Source organism: Chiloscyllium plagiosum, unplaced genomic scaffold (assembly GCF_037043375.1).
Source record: "Chiloscyllium plagiosum isolate Xiang-an unplaced genomic scaffold, Cpla_swu_hap1 HiC_scaffold_24, whole genome shotgun sequence".
Classification (NCBI taxonomy): domain Eukaryota; kingdom Metazoa; phylum Chordata; class Chondrichthyes; order Orectolobiformes; family Hemiscylliidae; genus Chiloscyllium; species Chiloscyllium plagiosum.
In genome coordinates, this window is record NW_028270162.1 from 44312954 (window position 1) to 44331765 (window position 18812).

At 43.6% G+C, this 18812-nt stretch overlaps 1 protein-coding gene across 1 annotated transcript in view; it reads left to right on the plus strand.

The window, feature by feature from the left end:
- Positions 1 to 18812, plus strand: part of srrm4 (serine/arginine repetitive matrix 4) — a 393712-nt gene that overhangs the window by 192717 nt on the left and 182183 nt on the right. The window lies entirely within an intron of this gene.

Consider the following 18812-nt stretch of genomic DNA (forward strand, 5'->3'; position numbering starts at 1 on the left):
ACGCGTGCACACACACGTACACACACATACACACATACAGTGAGTAGACTTGAAACTTTTCATACAATGAATTATTCACAATGTGCAGTGACTGCTGTTCAGTAGACAAAGATAGGATGGTTGCTAAGGTGATGTCAATTATGACAATGTCAATTCAAACTCTAAAAACGTACTGAGGAGCAGCAAGGAAAAAAGAAAGAAGGGAGATTGGTGAAGGAAGAAGAGGGGAACAGAAGAATAAACTCTAGGATTAGGACTCTTCTAGAATGCATCTGCTGTGGGAGACTCGTGTGTGATAACATTGCAGTGTAATTCCAGTACAGATCCATAAAACCCATTGAACAGTGAGCTAATATTAACACAGAAGAGGAAAACTGGATTAGAATGTAATATCATTTGACATTTTACCCCATTCAGTTTTAAACATTACAATTACTATCTGCAGCTTATCATTTAAAGTTCTATCAGGGTTTTCATTAGAACATTCTGTAGGAGGCTTAATGAAATCCATCATCATTACTCAGTTGAAAAGTGCCATTATCTAATGAAAAATTATTTGCCTGCTAGCTTCACCAAATACTGACTGGAGAGATACTTATGCTGTTGAATTTTCGAGCTACAATTTCAACGCTTAGTCTTGACTGTACAATTTAGTCTGAGTTGGGAGGGCAAGGCAAAAGTGTTGACTTTAGCATCTTTGGTTGGGGAGAACTGACAGGAATGTGTCTTACTTCCAGAAGTTCACAGAAGTGGATGCTGCCATTCACTCTGCCATGACTTGTCACAGTCGATAATCAACCGATAATCACTACTTAGTCACACAGAAAGGATAACCGTTCGAGTGAAAAAGTCACTGGTATTTATGAAGCCATTCTTTCACCCCTACTCCCCGTATGTCTCTACCTTCAGTAACCAATTGTTCAAGTGTAAAAAGTCAGATACAAAATTTGAAGTGATCAACAAAGAAAATACAGGCCAAAATACATTATTGGCACTATTTAACTCAAGCTGTAATGAAGCAATATTTTAGCACGATCACAGAGGCTTTTTCCAGTATGAATTCTCTTCTTGTTGCTACAGCAGGCATACTTGTCAGGCAAATCATTGTTGCCTTTGTGATTGCTTCACTGAAATTCTTGGCGCACCTGCTATTATTCTAGGATGTCTCAATCAGCCCTGATCTTGAGATTGCTTTCAAAATATGTGATTACCTCCATGATGGTCGAGCATCATGTTTCCACAGCCTAATCATATCGGAAAAAGCTGTAAAATTGTTCCTTATTGTTACACAGACAATAATACTGCCCACTCAGTCTCTAATGTGATTTAGTCATTCTCATTTCCTTTACTCTGTTTCAATTTCGACAAGCGAGAATTTTGTCAAGAAGAAATTAGATTCCTCTGGCTGGCATTATACCCAGCCTTTCACATGTGTTGAGAATTTCCTTTAAGTAGGAGGAGATAGCTTTCAATAGTATTGTACCTGACAGAAGGAATGGGCAGAATTGCTGCAGATAACAGTAGAGATTTGTAGTCCATAATGTATTGTGATGCAATGTGACTATTGATTGAAGATCAAATAAAACTGGCTTGTCAAATGTCAGAATGACTCACAATTCAATAATACAGATTTGAGGTACTTCAATCAGCATGGAATCCTGGACAGAAAGACATGCCGTACATGTCTCTGTACTGGTCTTTGAAAGTATTGTTTAATTAGATCCTCCCTCTTACTCCTTGGCTACAGTCCTGCGAATTTCTCCTGTTCAAGTAAAAATCAAATTCCCTTCAAACTGCTTTGCTACCTTTTCAGGGAGTGCAGTCCAGATTATAAAACTCAAGGCATTATAAAACAAAACTTCTAATTTCCTCCTTCATGGCTTGTTTTGTTGGGCATGGCATAACGTTATTCCCAAGAATGCAGGTTATATGAAAATTCACTTCCACTGAGGACAAATCTCAAGAGCAGTTAAGGATAGACAATAGGTGCTGGCTAAGCCAAAGCCCCGATGGAGGAATAGGATGGCTACCTCAGTGTATCCAACAGTTCGGCCACAGCATGGGGTTGCAGGGAGTCACCCCGTGACAAGAATGCAGGTAAACAGACATTGGGTCTATGAGTAATACTATAAACTCTCAAAATGGGTGTTAAAGTACCAGTATTAATGTTCGTCGCATTAAATCTACTGAGCGATGTGTTTCCACGTTGGCTTACCTGGCCAACACCAAAGCGGAGTTCCTGTTTCTGCAGGAGTGCAGGATACCACATCCCAGTAGCTACAGGAAATTGTCGAGATTGTGGGCCTTCGGGACTTCGATTTGATCAGTGGAAACGATAATCTGGAAAGGGGCAACTTCACCATCTCCAAGGTGAAGGAGTGTAGATACACCTGGTCAGGTGATACATCACTCAAGGATACACTTCCTGTTTGTGCCCCCGTATGTTCTCAGTCAGATTCACCTACATCAAGCTGGTATTCTTCTCTGACCACTGCCTCCTGCTGGCCGACTGTCACCTACAGGATGACCAGTGGGCTGGCAAGGGAACGTGAAAGTGTTGACCCCAGAAAACATTGAGGAGCTCAACAGAGGTTACCCAGGTTGGAGAGCCGTAACAACTCTCTTTGAGTCTCCAGTGAACTGTTGGAAACGGCCACAGGAACATCAAGAAGTTCTTTATCCTCAAAGGTGTTTAGAAGGCAAGGAAGAGAGAGATGGGGAAAACTGTCCAAACTCCAGAAGAGCACACAAAACCCACTGCTGCTGCAATAATTGGGGGTTAATGTCACCGAAGATCAGCAGGAGGTGAAGAGCCAGTAAGCCTCGCCCTTTGCCTTGGAGGCCTCCAAGATAACCTTCCTGTCCATGGTCTGCCCTGTGGAACAGGATGAGATGTGCTCGTGTTTTTTCAGTGAAAGCCTGGAGGAATGGCTTAATGGAAGAAGATGGCTCGGTAACACCATCTCAGTCTGACATCCTGAGGATCAGTGAGTCCTTTTAGACTGGACTGTATGACCTGAAGCCCTCAGAAAGAGAGACCCCCCAGTCGCTCCTGTCGACTATCATGGAGGTCTCAGACAATAGCACCTGGGAGATGCTGGACCAGCTGCTATCTCTGGATGAGCTGACCAAGACCCTTGAATCCTTAGAAAAGAATAAAACTCTCAGAAGCAGCAGCTTATTGGCTGAGTTGGATTTGGCTCTGTGGGACTTGATTGGCCAGGACCTGCTGGAGGTGTATGACAGTATGTTTCAGGCAGGGAGCACATACGAATCCATGAGGAAAGATATCATCACCATCATCGCCAAGCAGACGGGAGGGAGGAAATGAGAAATTGCCGACCAATCTCATTGTTGAATGTAGATTACAAAATCCTGTCGAAGGTCATTGCCAAACGGATCAGGTCTGCACTGGGTTCGGTGATTCACCCTGACCAAATCTGTGCTGTACTGGGCAGGATGTTCCCTGAGAGCATTGCACTCCTTAGGGATACGATTGCCCAAGTGCAGGACAGAGGGGTGGACACTTGCCTCATCAGCCTGGACCAGGGGAAGGCCTTCAACAGGAGATTGCACATGTACGTGTGGGACCTGCTCTCCAAAAGGGGCTTTGTGGGTGGAATCTATAATTGGATCCAACTGGTCTACACCAACATTGTTAGTGCAGTCGCAGTCAGTGGGTGGGAATCAGAAAGCTTCCCAATCAGATCCGGAGTCAGGCAGGACTGCCCACTCTCTCCTGCCGTGCTTGTGTTCTGTATAAAGCCTTTTGCCAAATGCATCAGGAAGGATGTGAGCTTGAGAGAGGTGACTATTCCAGACAGGGATGCCTTGAAAGTCAAATCCTCCCTATTCATGGATGACATCACCGTTTTTCAGCTTGGATCTCCTGTCAGTGCTCAGACTCCTGAGCATCTGTGACCAGTTCGAACTTGGCAACAGGAGCCAAGATAAATCAAGGCAAGAGCGAGGCCATGTTCTTTGGTAACTAGGTCGACTAGCCTTTGTCCCCTTCACCGTTAGGATAGATCACCTGAAAGTGCTCGGAATATGGTTTGGAGGGGCCAGGACATGTGTAAAAACTTGGGATGAGTGTATCACTAAGGTGAAACAGAAACTGGGATCTCCATTGCAGGTAAAAACCTGGTCATCACATGTGAAGCAATCTCTCTGTTGGATGTGGTGCAGGTCTGGCCCATTCCCAGAGCCTGTGCCATTGCAGTCACCTGAGCCACCTACGACTTCATCTGGACCGTGACCACAGGGACGCCATGTACTAAACTCTGGATACAGGAGTGAGAGGCTGAGGAACACAGCCATTGCCACACTCATCCTGATGGCCACCTTTAGGTGTGGCTGCATCAAGGCTTTGGTGGGGGGTGGTGATTTGGTGGGTGGGGGGTGGGAATTGTGTCCGGTGGGATGCTCTTTCCAGGGTCAGTACAGACTCAGTGGGCTGAATGGCTTCTTTCCACACTAGGGATTTTAAAGATAGGGAATTAATTGACCTATTTCAATGTATCCATTGTTATATAAAAAGCAAGAACCTGCTAATGCAATGTGGTATTTTTTGATTGTCCCGACAATATACATGAAGGAAGATGATGTACAGGCATGTGTTACATTTTTCATTGTTTTGATACAATGCATCTTTCTGTACTAGCCAGAAGCATATTTGCCTTAAGTCCATCATTGCTTCATAATATTTAACACATTTGCAGGTATTTTCGGTACTTATCTGCTTGCAATGAGACTATAACTGTTTTATTCCAAACAGGCTAAAACTTATAATGGCAGGCAGATGAATTTGACACACGTATAACGTTTTCAGGCAATAATAATGCAGGGTTGCATTTCTGGTCTCATTTTTTCACCTGAGGTCCAACTTATTCCCCTAATGAGGAAGATGTTCAGAAGTGTTGTTTATAATGTATCTTGTGAAATTGGAGATCAACAGTTCCCCATTGCATAGTCTCATTTAAGTGTGTAATGGTGTCTGTCCTCAGTAAGTAACACAAGCTGCAACCTCACTCAGGTACTTTGTTTTATTTAGCATGGAATGCCAGTTCAGATTCGATTATCTACCCTCATACATATGGAAACAAATGCACGACAAATACAACAGGGAAATTCTATTCATCATTTTCAGAAGGATTCGTTATGAGAATTAGTCCATTGTAGTAATCATGTTAACAACTGCAGTCTTCAATTCAGTTCTTGACAATCAGATTTGAATAATGGGAAGCAACAATTTGCTAATGCAATTCCTGTCAGCTTTTGGCCAAAACAACACTATCTGATTGACAGAAGCCCATTTAACTCATTTCATCATTGAAAGACTGCCCTTGAGATATCTGCCAGTGGAAAAGTAGCAGCCACAGCATCCTTTACTGTATCAATTGACTTAATGCTGCTATTGTATATACAGTTTTCCAAACAATGTACATTTCTTTACATAACTATCATTTATAGCTTTATGCCTACACATAATTGTGTGGCTACATTTTGTGGGGAATGAGTGGTTTCAAGTCTCAGAATATTGCTTTACTGGTCTAAATGCGAATAAATACAAAACTCTTCTATCTCCAAAAGTTCATGTTCTACAAAGCAAACAGGTCGAAATTGTGACTGAGGGAGAAAATCACGAAAATCCCCAACGGTTTTTTGTGCTTGAGATTAAACCAAGTGCCATTCAATTGTGTGTTTGTTAAATGTTCTGGTAGTCTACTCGAGTTATGTTTCAATTTATTTAATATTGTTTTAGGCTTTGTTTTTGATGTGTTTTCTTTCTGATTTCACTGAAGAAAAACTTGTGAGCTGAAGGGCTGAGGCATGTGAAAAGCACAGCTGAGACATGGTAGATAGGCAACTCTTAATTGTGACTGAGGATCTCCAGGTAAACTAGGCTTTTTTATTCCTGGTTGATTGAACAGCAGACATGTTCCAGACTGTTACATACAGCAGTTGCTAATTCAATATCAGGAAGATTAAAAACATTATGAATATTCAATCTCTTTAATTTTGGCGACTGTGGCATTATACAAACAGATTATATTTTGCAATGAGAGTGCCTGACCTTAAAGTGGAATACAAACAGAATTCACGCTACACCCTCTTACATTGTAAGTACTGTAAATGGGCCAGTTTTTCATTTACTTATTCATGGGATATGAACATCTTTGGCTGGGCCAATATATTATTGCTCATTCGTAATTGCCCTTGAGAAGGTAAAAGTGAGGGAATAACGATATAGGGTCCAAGTCAGCATGGTGGCATATCATGGAGGGGAATTTGCATGTTTCAACATGTCTGCTTCCCTGGTCCTTCAATGTGGTAGACATCACAGGCTTGGAAAATGCTGGCAACGGTGCCCTAGTCAGCTGTAGCCTGGGGTCGCTTACAATCTCTGAGTCCAGTTATTATATAGGCATGAATGGAACAGTATGTGTTGTTTTAAAAGCAGCAATGAAATTAAGGCAAAAAAGGAGAAAGTAGTATCCTATATTAGTCCATGAGTAGCAATTAAATGAGTGATCACTTGCTATGGGAGATGACAGCTTAGTGGTATCATTGTTGGACTATTAATCCAGAAACTCAGCTGATATCCTAGGAACCTAAGTTCAAATCCCGCCACAGCAAATGGTGGAATTTGAACTCAATAAAAAGTATATGGAATTATGAATCTACTGATGACCATGAAACCATTGTCAATGATCAAAAAACTGTCATCTGTCTTCCCAATATCCTTCAGGGAAGGAAATCTGCCATCCTTCCCTGGTCTGGCCTACGTATGACTCCAGACTTACAGCAATGTATTTGACGGTCCACTTCCCTCTGAAATTGCCTAACAAACCACTCAGTTGTACTAATCGCCACAAAGTCTCAAATAAAATTCATACAGACCCACCTGGCATTGACCTAGCACCGAAAACAACAAGGGTGAAAACAGCCCTATCCACCTTGCAAAGTTCTCGTTACTAATATCTGGGGGCTAGTGCCAAGATTGGGAGAGCAGTCTCACAGACTCATCAAGCAACAGCCTGAGATTGCCTGTAAGATATGATTCTATGAGCATGACAATGTCCCAGACACCACCATCCCTGGATATGTCCTGTCCCACCAGCAGGAAAGACCCAGCAGTACAATGGTATACAGTCAGGAGGGAGTTGCCTCCAGAGTCCTCAACATTGATTGGGACCCCATGAAGGCTTGTGGCTTCAGATTAAACATAGGCAAGGAAACCTCCTGCTGATTACAATGTATTGTCCTCCCTTTGCTCATGAATCAGTAACTTCTCCATGTTGTCCAATGCTTACAGGAAGCAGCGAAAGTGGCAATGGTGCAGAATGTGCCGTGGGTGGGGAATTTCAATGTCGGCAGCAGCACTAGACATTGAGATTGCCACGTCCTAAGGGACAAAGCTACTAGACTGAGTTTGTGGAAGGGAGACAGAGAAGCAACAAGAGGGTAGAGCATGCTTGACCTCATCCTCACCAATCTGTCCATGACTGTATTGGTAAGTGCGACCACCACACAGTCCTAGTGGTGATAAAGTCCAGCCTTCACAATGAGAATACTGTCCCTTGCTAAATGGGAACAGACTTTGAACAGATCTGGAAACTCAAGACTGAGCATCCATAAAGCACAGTGAGTCACCACAGCAGCAGAATTGTACTCCCACACAATCTATAACCTCATGGCCCAGCATATTCCCCACTCAACCACTACCATCAAGCCAGGGGATCAACCCTGGTTCATTGGACAGTGCAGGAGGCATGCCAGGAGCAGCACTAGGCATATCTAAAGATATGATACAAACCTGGTGAAGCTACCAAGCAGGATACTTGTGTGCCAAACAGCAGAAGCAGCAAGTGATAGCTCTTCAGTTCTGCCACATCCAGTTGTGAATGGCGGCGGACAATTCGACAACTCACTGGAGGAGGAGGAGGCTCCACAAATATGTGGGCGGCATGGTGGCACAGTAGTTAGCACTGCTGCCTCACAGCACCAGAGACCCGGGTTCAATTCCCGCCTCAGGCGACTTACTGTGTGGAGTTTGCAGATTCTCCCCGTGTCTGCATGGGTTTCCTCCGGGTGCTCTGGTTTCCTCCCACAATCCAAAGATGTGCAGGCCAGGTGAATTAGCCATGCTAAATTGCCTGTAGTGTTAGGTGAAGGGGTAAATGTAGGGGAATGGGTCTGGGTGAGTTGCGCTTCGGCAGGTTGGTATGGACTTGTTGGGCTGAAGGGCCTGTTTCCACACTGTAAGTAATCTAATCTAAGCATCCCCATCCTCAATGCTGGAAGAGTCCAGCACATCAGTGGAAAAGATAAGGCTGAAGCTTTTGCAGCAATCTTTAGCCAAAAGTGCTGAGTGGATGATCTATCTTGGCTGCCTCTACAGGTTGCCAGTACCACAGATACCAGTCTTCAGCCAATTCAGTTCACTCCATGTGATATCCAGAAGCAGTTAGATGCATTGGATCCTGAAAAGGCTATGAGTCCTGTCAACATTCCGGCAATAGTCCTGAAGACTTGGCTCCAGAATTTGTGACTCCCCAACAAAGCTGTTCCAGTACAGGTACAACAATGGCATCCACCTGTCAAAGTGGATTTTGACCAGGTATGTTCTGTACACAAAAAAAAAGGACAAATCCAACCTGCCCCATCAGTCTACCTCGATAATCAGTAAAGTGATGGAAAGTGTCATCAACAGTGCTATCGAGCAGCACCTGCTCAGCAATAACCTGCTCAGTTTGGGTTCCACCTGGGCCACTCAGCTCCTGACCTCATTACAGCCTCGGTTCAAACATAGCCAAAAGGGATGAATTCCAGAGGTGAAGTGAGAGTGACAGCCCTTGACATCAAGGCTGCATTTGACTGAGTGTGGCATCAAGAGGTCCTTGCAAAATGGAATTAATGGGTATCCTGGGGCAGATTTTCCAGTGGTTAGAGTCATATCTTGCACATTAGAAAATGATCATGGTCATGCTCAGCTCCAGGACATCTCTGCATCAGTTCCTCAAGGATGGTGTCTGAGGCCAAACCATCTTCAGCTGCTTCATCAATGACCATCCCTCCATCTGAAGGTTAGAACTGGGGATGTTCACAGATGATACATAATGTTCATTCGCAACCACTCAGATTCTGTAGCAATTCATATTCAAATACAGCAATATCCAGGCTTGGATTGACAAATGGTAAGTAACATTTATGGTACAAATGCCAGAGAATGACCAACTCCAATAAGACACAATCATACCACTCATTAACATTAAATATTGTTACTATCACCGAATTCACCACTATCAACATCATAGGAGTTACCATTGAACTTCAATGAAACTTACCACATGAATACAATGGCTTCAAGAGCAGGTCAGAGGATTGGAATACTGCAGCATACTACTCACCGCACGATTCCCAAAGCCTTTTCACCATTTACAAGGCAAAAGTCAGGAGTGTGATGGAATACTCCCCGGTTGCCTACATGGGTCCAACTCCAACGCTCAAGATGCTTGACACCATCCAGGACAACGGCACCACATTTACAAGCATTCACTCTCTCCACCACTGACTGGGTTGGGAAGGCTACAAAAAGATTGGGAAGGCTACAAAAACAAACAGAGGATAACAAAGAGAGACTTTAGGAAGGAGAGGATCAAATATGAAGGTAGGCTAGCCAGTAATATTAGAAATAATAGTCAAAGTTTCTTTCAATACATAAGAAACAAATGACAGGCAAAAGTAGACATAGGGCCACTTCAAACTGATACTGGAAGTCTAGTGATGGGAGATAAGGAAATAGCTGGAGAACTTCATAAGTACTTTGAGTCAGCCTTCACAGTAAAAGACATGAGTAATATCCCAACAATTAAAGGGAGTCAGGGGGCTGAGCTGAGTATGGTTGCCATTACAAAAGAAAAAGTGCTAGAAAAGCTAAAAGGTCTTAAAATTGATAAATCTCCTGGCCCCGACATTTCTTCAGCCAAAGAGTGGTGGGCCTGTGGAATTCATTGCAGCAGAGTGCAGTGGAGGCCGGGACGCTAAATATCTTCAAGGCAGAGATTGATAAATTCTTGATGTCACAAGGAATTAAGGGCTATGGGGAGAATGCGGGTAAGTGGATTGAAATGCCCATCAGCCATGATTGAATGGCGGAGTAGACTCGATGGGCCGAATGGCCTTACTTCCACTCCTATGTCTTATGGTCTTATGACGCTCAGTACTATCTACAAGATGCACTGCAGAAATTCACCAAAGGTCCTTAGACAACATCTTCCAAAGCCACAATACTACCATCTCGAAGGACAAGGTCAGCAGATTCATGGAAACACCACCATCCATAAGTTTCCCTCCAAGCCATTTACCATCCTGACATGGAAATATATCATAGTTCCTTCATTGTTGATGGATCAAAATCCTTGAATTCCCTCCCTAAGGGCATTGTGGGTCTATATACAACACAAGGACTGCAGCTGTTCAAGAAGGCAGCTCACCACCAACTTCTCAAGGGCAACTAGGGACTGGCAATAAATTCTGACCAGCCAGCAACACCCACATCCCACAAATGAATAAAAGGAATGCAGAATCCTGACTAGTTGTTGACAATCAAATATGAATAATGGGAGTCAGCAATTTACTAATGCAACTCCTCTTGGCTTTTGGCCAAAACAATACTATCTGATTGAAGGATGTCCACTTAACTCATTTCAACATTGAGTTGTCTGGCAGTGAAAAATCCACAGACTTCTTTCCAAGCTGACTTAACGCTGCTGTGCTATTTGTGTATGTTTCCTTGCTTTTACTGATGAATTGCTTTCAGCATCACATAGAACTATCAGTTAGAACTTTAACCCTGTAGATAAAAGCCTTTCTAAATCAAGCGGACCTCTCTCCAGAGAATAGTTTCACATCCCCAGGACATCCCTGTGTGCCTTCCAGTGAAGCTCTTGTTGAGCTCAGAAACAAAATCTTCATCGGTTGAAAAATGCAAAAAGAAAATGTTTGGCCAAGAGCACGTGAATTCTGCGTTTTTTTTAAACCTTGAAGCGACCTTTAGCCTGTTCCTGATATTGATCAAATTGTAACTATTACTCATGGATGGTGGCTCCAATTTGTGCTACTTCCTTAAAGTAGAAACTCCTGTGAAATATTTTAGAAGCGAAATAAAACTATGGTTATTTTGTTAACTGTTCAGCAAAAGTGGAAGTTTATCACTTGTGTCAGGGTGCATCATCAGCCTGGTTAACCCTACCAGTGGTGACTTGGTATTCTGCAAAAGCAGTCAATACAATGCTACATCTACATGTCAGCTTTTATTATAGAGTCAAGATTCCGCGTTGCTTACTTGTTAAAGTGTGGAAACACTTGTGTAAAAAATTGTCTCATCAGGCGAAAGGCACTAATGATGTGGAATGGCAAACCTATAGGACACAAGTAAAAGTGAAAAACTCACTCCAGTTAGGTACTTGTTTCAAAGTCCTTTGTTTCAAAGTCATTTTATTCAAACAAACTTCAGTTTCTTTGGAACAAAATTCCATTTGGTCCATGATCATTCACTTCCTGAAAACTGCATCTCTTTTACAAGCAACTGAGACTGTGGGGATCAGGGTGAAATCATGTCATTAGAGCGATTTAAAGTACTTTGCTTGGTGCCCTCTTGAGGTACAGCGGTAGTGTCCTTACCTCTGAACTGGGAGACCTGGGTTCAAATCCCACTTGCTCCCAAAATGTGTAATAATGCCTTTGAACAAGTTGATTAGTAAAATTGGTAAAGCATTTCACACAATTGTACATGGGATCAGTATATCGATGTCACAGCCAGTATTTGTAGCTCATCCTTAACTGTCCTTGAGAAGGTGGTGGAGAGCTGGTTTCTTGGATTGCCGATGACTGAGTGGTGTAGGTCTCCCCACAGTGCCGTTAGGGACAGACTCGTGAGGTGAGATTTCAGCAGCAAATGGAGTGGCAGACTTGGAATTGGGAGGGCTAGAAAGAGACAGGGAGGATTGGATAGGTCAGCTCCCAGTAACAAAGTAGCCTGTTGACTGGAGGCAGGCAGTCAATTTTGGCAACTGAAGCCAATTTAGCATCGTCCCCAGGCCATTGGTAAACTGCCAGTAGTTGAGCCGCAACCTGGTGGTATGACTGACCACAAGTTGCATTGAGGTGACCTTCTGACATTGTGGATTTCAGAACTGGCAGCACCCATACTCCAGGAGGAGATTGTCAACAGCACGGCCAACTCCACGATCCTGACTCTGCTACTGGACGGCTTCAGCCTTCAAACTCTGGGACCTGCTCCTTGTATGTAACCTGAAAAATAAAATATCTTCTCCACTTTTGAAGTCTCCTCAAGACTGAGATGTCCTCGTGCTATTGTTGGTGCCTGAACAGCAACTATCTCTCTCGGCAGCACTTCTAATGCTTCTCTTTGAGCATCCAGGGGAACTCAGCTGCCAGCTAGAGAGTTAGCAACACCCCTATCTCCTTATGGGAAGGCCCTGTTCATCCAGTGTCACTCAGAATCTGAACAAACTAGCAGTGCACCTTCTCCCATGATCAAGAGCTGCCAGCCAATACTCTCCTGTAGTCTACAGCACCACAGGAGGGCTGGTGGCTGTGTGGGTATGACATCTAGCTCAGACCTTGTACTGTAACCAGGCTTTGTGAGTGGTTGTGGAAGGAAGCTGTAATCTTAGATGAGTGAAAGTAGCAAAGCGGGGGAATAGCTATCAGTTGGCTCACGCTCTTCATAATGCTGGGTCCTTCTATCCGACACTGAGAGTTTTTGATTGAGGACATTTCCCCCAGGAGAGCCTGTAAACAAACATACTAGAATGTTCATAGAATCCCTACAGTGTGGAAATAGGCCATTTGGCCCATCAAGTTCACACCGACCCACGGAAGAGCATTCCACCCAGACCCACCCCCATCCCTGTAACCCTGCATTTCCCATGGCTAATCCATCTAGCCTACATATGCCTGGATACTATGGGTAATTTAGCATGGCCAGTCACCTAACCTGCACATCTTTGGACTGTGGGAGGAAATCAGAGCACCTGGAGAAAACTCACACAGACACAGGGACAATGTGCAAACTCCACACAGGCAGTCGCCCAAGGCTGGAATCGAAGCCAGGTCCCTGACACTGTGAGGCAACAGTACTGACCACTGAGCCACCATGCCGCCTCAAGTTGTTGTAATTGTTTCTGCATGGTGATTCCCCTAGCTACCTCTGGGTTAATATGAGCAACAGCAGGAAGCAGACCCTTGTGTGGGCATTAATTGCTTTCTTGCCGCAGATTTAAATGAGACAGAAGTAGGAATGGAGCAGGGGTCCTGCCTACACTCCCACGACCAATTAAATGCCTTCTACATCAAACCAAAACACAGGAGGGCAAAGGTGTGTGCCCGTTGATTGGAGTGTGCACTGTCAGTACCCAAACAGAAGCCCTCCTTCAGGAAGGTGCTATGGTTCTGCTGCTCCAACATCAATACATTTCCTATTCAAGGAATGTCAATGCCTTTCGCCCAGCAACAGAAAAAGAATGGTATTATAACTCAAAGCTGGAAAAGACTGGGGTACTAGATGTTCAAGATTCCAGAAATTTCGCCAATGTATTGTCATACACATATGATATTGACTGCACAGATGTAGTGATAAAGATGTCCTGAAGGGGAAATAACGAGGTGAGCCAGCTGTGCAATTGAAAGTAGAGTGAGCAGGGGTCCACTGAGGATTTCCTCAGCTCACAAACAATTAAGCTCAAGTGGTCAATGGGTGGCCTCTTAAGGGACTGAACACTCAATCACCCTACCGGCCCAGCGTTTCTGGCTGGGAATGTATGGTGAGCTGGCTGCCAGAATAGTTGGGGTGCATCCAGTCTGGAGTCAATCAGAAACAGGGATTGGCCTCTGAAAGCCACCCGCCCTGGCCCCACCCTGTGGCAAAAAGATTTTTTTTTTAATTATCCTCTCACCACCAAATTCCCTGATGAGTGGTCTTTAACTGTCAGACTTTCACACCCAGAAGCTGTTGGCCTGTGGTCCAGCAGTTTCTGGTGACCTGACTGGGCTGTGTTGAAGCCTGTGATGGAGGACCCTTGCCCATTTATCAGCTCCCAACAGTGGATTGGCAGGTGAATTACCTCATCAGTGGGAGTGACGTGTTGGTCACAATCTAACATTCCCACCTCCATATTTCGAAGAAACATGGGAAAACTCCACTAAGTGCTTCTTCTGATCAACATTTCTGACACTGCTGAAGGCCATTTCAATGAATGGAGATGTGTCGACAACATTGCCTGAAACTAAGAGCAGTGGTCCAGAATATTCTCTGGAGTGGTTTACAAAGGACCTTTATAATCTTGGACGGTACTGATGCTTTGCAGTTTAAAACCTTGGAGAGAGTCTTTCAAAGGCGCACAATTAGCTCTGAGAGGCAGCCAAGTATTATAAGTTCATATATCGCTGAGCATAATTTCAAGAAGTGACAGTTAACTCGTGTTTGTTGCAAGTTCTGTAAATGAGAGAACGAGTCAGTTTATGCACAGTCTGGCTAAAAGTGAAACAGAGAGCACAGATGCCTCTGTCTCTTCCCCCTGCTTTATTGGTCCTTTGCCTAAGGCACTCCAGAGCCTGGTATGTGTTCAATGCAATGGAGCAAAGTTGAACATTTGTTTTTCCATCACTGAAGGTCCCCCACATGCTGGGATCACACAGTGCTGTGAAACATATAATTTATTTTGTTTGCTCTGGATTGATTTCATGGTGCAGTTTGCTATAATTTGATTGATGGGCTACTTAGGATCCATGTATTTTGTTGTAATTACAGTATGGGGATTACGTGATAGGGAGATAAATCAAGCCATTATACAATGGCATTCTCTCATGAAACAGTAGTAATTTAATTTTACTGGACGACCTTCTCCCAGGCAGTCCAGCATGAATGACTGAACAAAATAGTCAGGAATTCTGATGTGCCCAACCTCTGCTTCATGACTAATGATCGTGCTAATGGTGACTCTCCGATTGGTATTTATCTAAATTTGTTTCTGTTTCCATCTGTTTAATTTCTGCGGCTTGATTTCAACAGGTTGATAAAGTGATACAATTGGCGAAAATGGGAGTGGAGTCACTTTGAAGTGACTTTTTAAATAGCCTTTGAGAAATTGGTTTCTTTCTAGTACCCCTGAACCCACTGAGGTACTGCTTCTGTTGAGTTGCATGGACTTACTTTGTGAGCTTCTCCCCTCCCCCCCACCATGCTACAGACTGCAGTGCTGAGGCAAATTTAACTCAACGCCATCCTGGACAATATTATCTAACCAAGACCTCCAAACACCGGAATGAATTTTGGTCTTTCCTTGACTGCGTATTTTGGCCAGTGTTCCGGTGGGGAGCTGACAGGAAATGTAAAGCAAGCAGAGTATCTTAGACTACATGTTTTCTTTCATTTCGAAAATATACTTTATTCATTAAAGTATGTATAGTCACTAAAGCAGTTTAGTTCTGTACAGTAACACACGAGGAAACAAACAAATATTGGAATATGACTCTATCCTACAAACAAACACCCGGTAATAGCAATTTTTGTGAAGATTTGTAGCTCAGGTTGATAAGCGGTCTTTCCCCACTGTACCCCAGACTTTAGTGTGTTCCTCAGCAGGTAGTCCTGGACCTTGGAACATCCCAGTCTGCAACGCTGAGTCGGGGTCAACTCCTTGTTCTGAAAGAGAAATAGGCTTCAGCTAGTGCATCTTTCACTGAGTTGATGGTCCTGCAGCCCCAGTCGATGTTTGTCTTGGTGTGCATCCCGGGAACAGATTGTAGAGCACAGTGTCCTGTGTCACAGAGGACAAACCCAGACAAAAACCTCTGCATTTTTTCTTCACAGACCCTGGCTCCATTATGGAGCCTTAGAAAAGACCATCCAACAGAGAGTGGTGAATCTGAAAGAGCACAGAGTGCAGGGCTTTCAGTTTCTCGTGGTAGTGATGAAAATGTTGCTGAGTCTCCGAGATAAGTGCTGATGTTACTGTGATCCATTAGTGTTCTAACAAAAAGGAGGACCCTGCATATTTCAGAGCCTCCTGCTCTGTGCCTTGCCATCATGTCGCACATGTCTTTTCCCTGGGGCGGGGGAGTCCGGAACTAGAGGGCATAGGTTTAGGGTGAGAGGGGAAAGATACAAAAGGGACCTAAGAGGCAACGTTTTCACTCAGAGGGTAGTACATGTATGGAATGAGCTGCCAGAGAAAGTGGTAGGGGCTGGTACAATTACAATATTTAAAAGGCATTTGGATGGGTATATGAATAGGAAGAGTTTGGAGGGATATGGGCCAGGTGCTGGCAGGTGGGACTAGATTGGGTTGGGATATCTGATCGGCATGGACGGGTTGGATCAAAGAGTCTGTTTCCATGCTGTGCATCTCTATGACTCAATAATTCTATAAAAATAAACATCATTTGACGGCTGCTAAGAAGGCTAGTCTGAGCTTGTGGCAAGACCTAAAAAACCAACTGAGAACAGAATGAAACCTTTTTAAGAATTGAGAACTGGTTGAACTAATTAGACCCTATGTTCACAGAATCTTGGGGCAACCTGACTGATCTATATAGATTTGGGCGGCACGGTGGCACAGTGGTTAGCACTGCTGCCTCACAGAGCCAGAGACCCGGGTTCAATTCCCGCCTCAGGTGACTGTCTGTTTGGAGTTTGCACATTCTCCCCGTGTCTGTGTGGGTTTCCTCCCACAGTCCAAAAATATGCAGGTTAGGTGAATTGGTCATGCTAAATTGCCCATAGTGTTAGGTGAAGGGGTAAATGTAGGGTAATGGGTTTGGGTGGGCTGCACTTCGGCGGTTCGGTGTGGACTTGTTGGGCCGAAGGGCCTGTTTCCACACTGCAAGTAATCTAATCTAATCTATTATGTGGTTGCCATGATGTGGAGGAGTAGGTGTTGGACTGGGATAGACAAACTTAAAAATCACACAACAGGTTATAATCCAACAAGTTTATTTGGAAGCACTAGCTTTCAAAGCACTGCTCTTTCACCAGCTACATGTTAAACCTGTTGGACTATAACCTGGTGTTGTGTGATTTTTAACTAGATTATATGGGACATGGTTAGGGTGGATTGACAGCAGCTGCTCCCCTTTGTGAAGGGTCAATAATGAGGGAGCATAATTTTAAAGTGAACCAGAAGGTTTAGAGGGGTTTCGAGGAAAGTCTTTGACACCCAGCGGGTAGTGGGAATCTGGAATGCACTGTTTGGGACAGTCATTGAGGCAGGAAATCAAAAAAAAGTACCTGAATTAGAACTGATATCACATTCAAGGACAAGTGCTGGAAAATGGGATTATTATAGATAGATTGATGGGCTGAAGGGCCTCTTCTGTTTTGTGTGACTCTATAACTAACACAGAACAGATAGGCGTAGGAAAAGGCACCTCTTCTTTTTGCAACCTTCATCATCTTGGATTCGTTGCTGCCGAAGGGAAAATCTGCTTGTCCACTAGTTCCACTGTGGCCTTAAACCACATTCCCAAATTTCTTTCTATGTCTCTCAGTCCGCCAATTAAATCTTAAATCATTTGTACAGATTTGGCGATAGAGCTGTAACATTCATGTTTCTTCATCTATACAGCGGTTCAACACCACAGAACTTCAGCCTTTTTGGAAACATTTTTCTTTTCTGCGTTGTCTGTCTATACTCTCTACATTGGACACAGGAGCTCAGTCTGTTTTAGAGAGGATAGAATGTGATGCAACTAGTCGTAAAACAGATACTTATTCAAATAACATTGAAACAGGTCAACCAGAACATAAAATGCCTACTTAGATTTATTACATTACAACCTATATTTATATTGCAAGCCCTCATTGGAGATCAGCTCCCCAGTGTTGAGATATTTAGATGCAAAGCATTGCTTTATCTCATTAATTTATATTTGAAGCACCAATTCGCATCAGTAAACCTGATTATTAATCGGCACCTATTTTGTGACATTTTTCTCATTTGGGAGCAGTATGTACGGATCACAAAGAATCATGCTCTCCAGCCAGAACTCATCAAATGGATCACGTAAACTGCACTGTCCCAGATCCATCTTTCAAAACTAACCTGCTCAATTAAATAGAATTCTGCCTTTCGAAACCTGCCTTGGGGGCTGAACAAAGAGGAAAATCAAGTAACAAAATGCATTGATGGGGAATCTTCTACTTTGGTGTAGAATAAGGCAGGCAGACCACGTGCTCATCATTGCTGTTCTGCTCTATCAGTCAGTTGCTTCTCATCCCATTGCCACAGTGTACTCTCAGAGCAGTGTCTGCTGCAGCTGCCAGATGCCATCAGCATCACCCAGTCTGAGAATCCGCTTATTAATATTTCAAAGGAACATTTTAGTTAATGTTTTGGGTTTTGACCTCGAAGCAAACAGCGTGGGCACAGAATCTGTTCAAGGAATCAAGCCATGAGGAGCAGAATCAGCAAAAATAATAAGATCAAATGACAAAGCTAGCCCTACGGTTGAATATTGTATTCAAAACATATATTGGCTTAAGAAGAACATGAGGACTTTGTGAACGTATGTTCAGCAGAAGGGTTCTTATTTTTAAAATCACACCCATACTTGTAACTTGCATCGTTTTCAAATATTTTGATCAATTCAGAAAATGCATTTGGACATTAAGGATCAAGTATCATTACTGAGAGAAGCAGGATGAGGTAGGACCCTGTAACAGACAGTCAGTGTCACTGAGAGGAGTGGGGGGAGATAGGACCCTGTAACAGACAGCCAGTGTC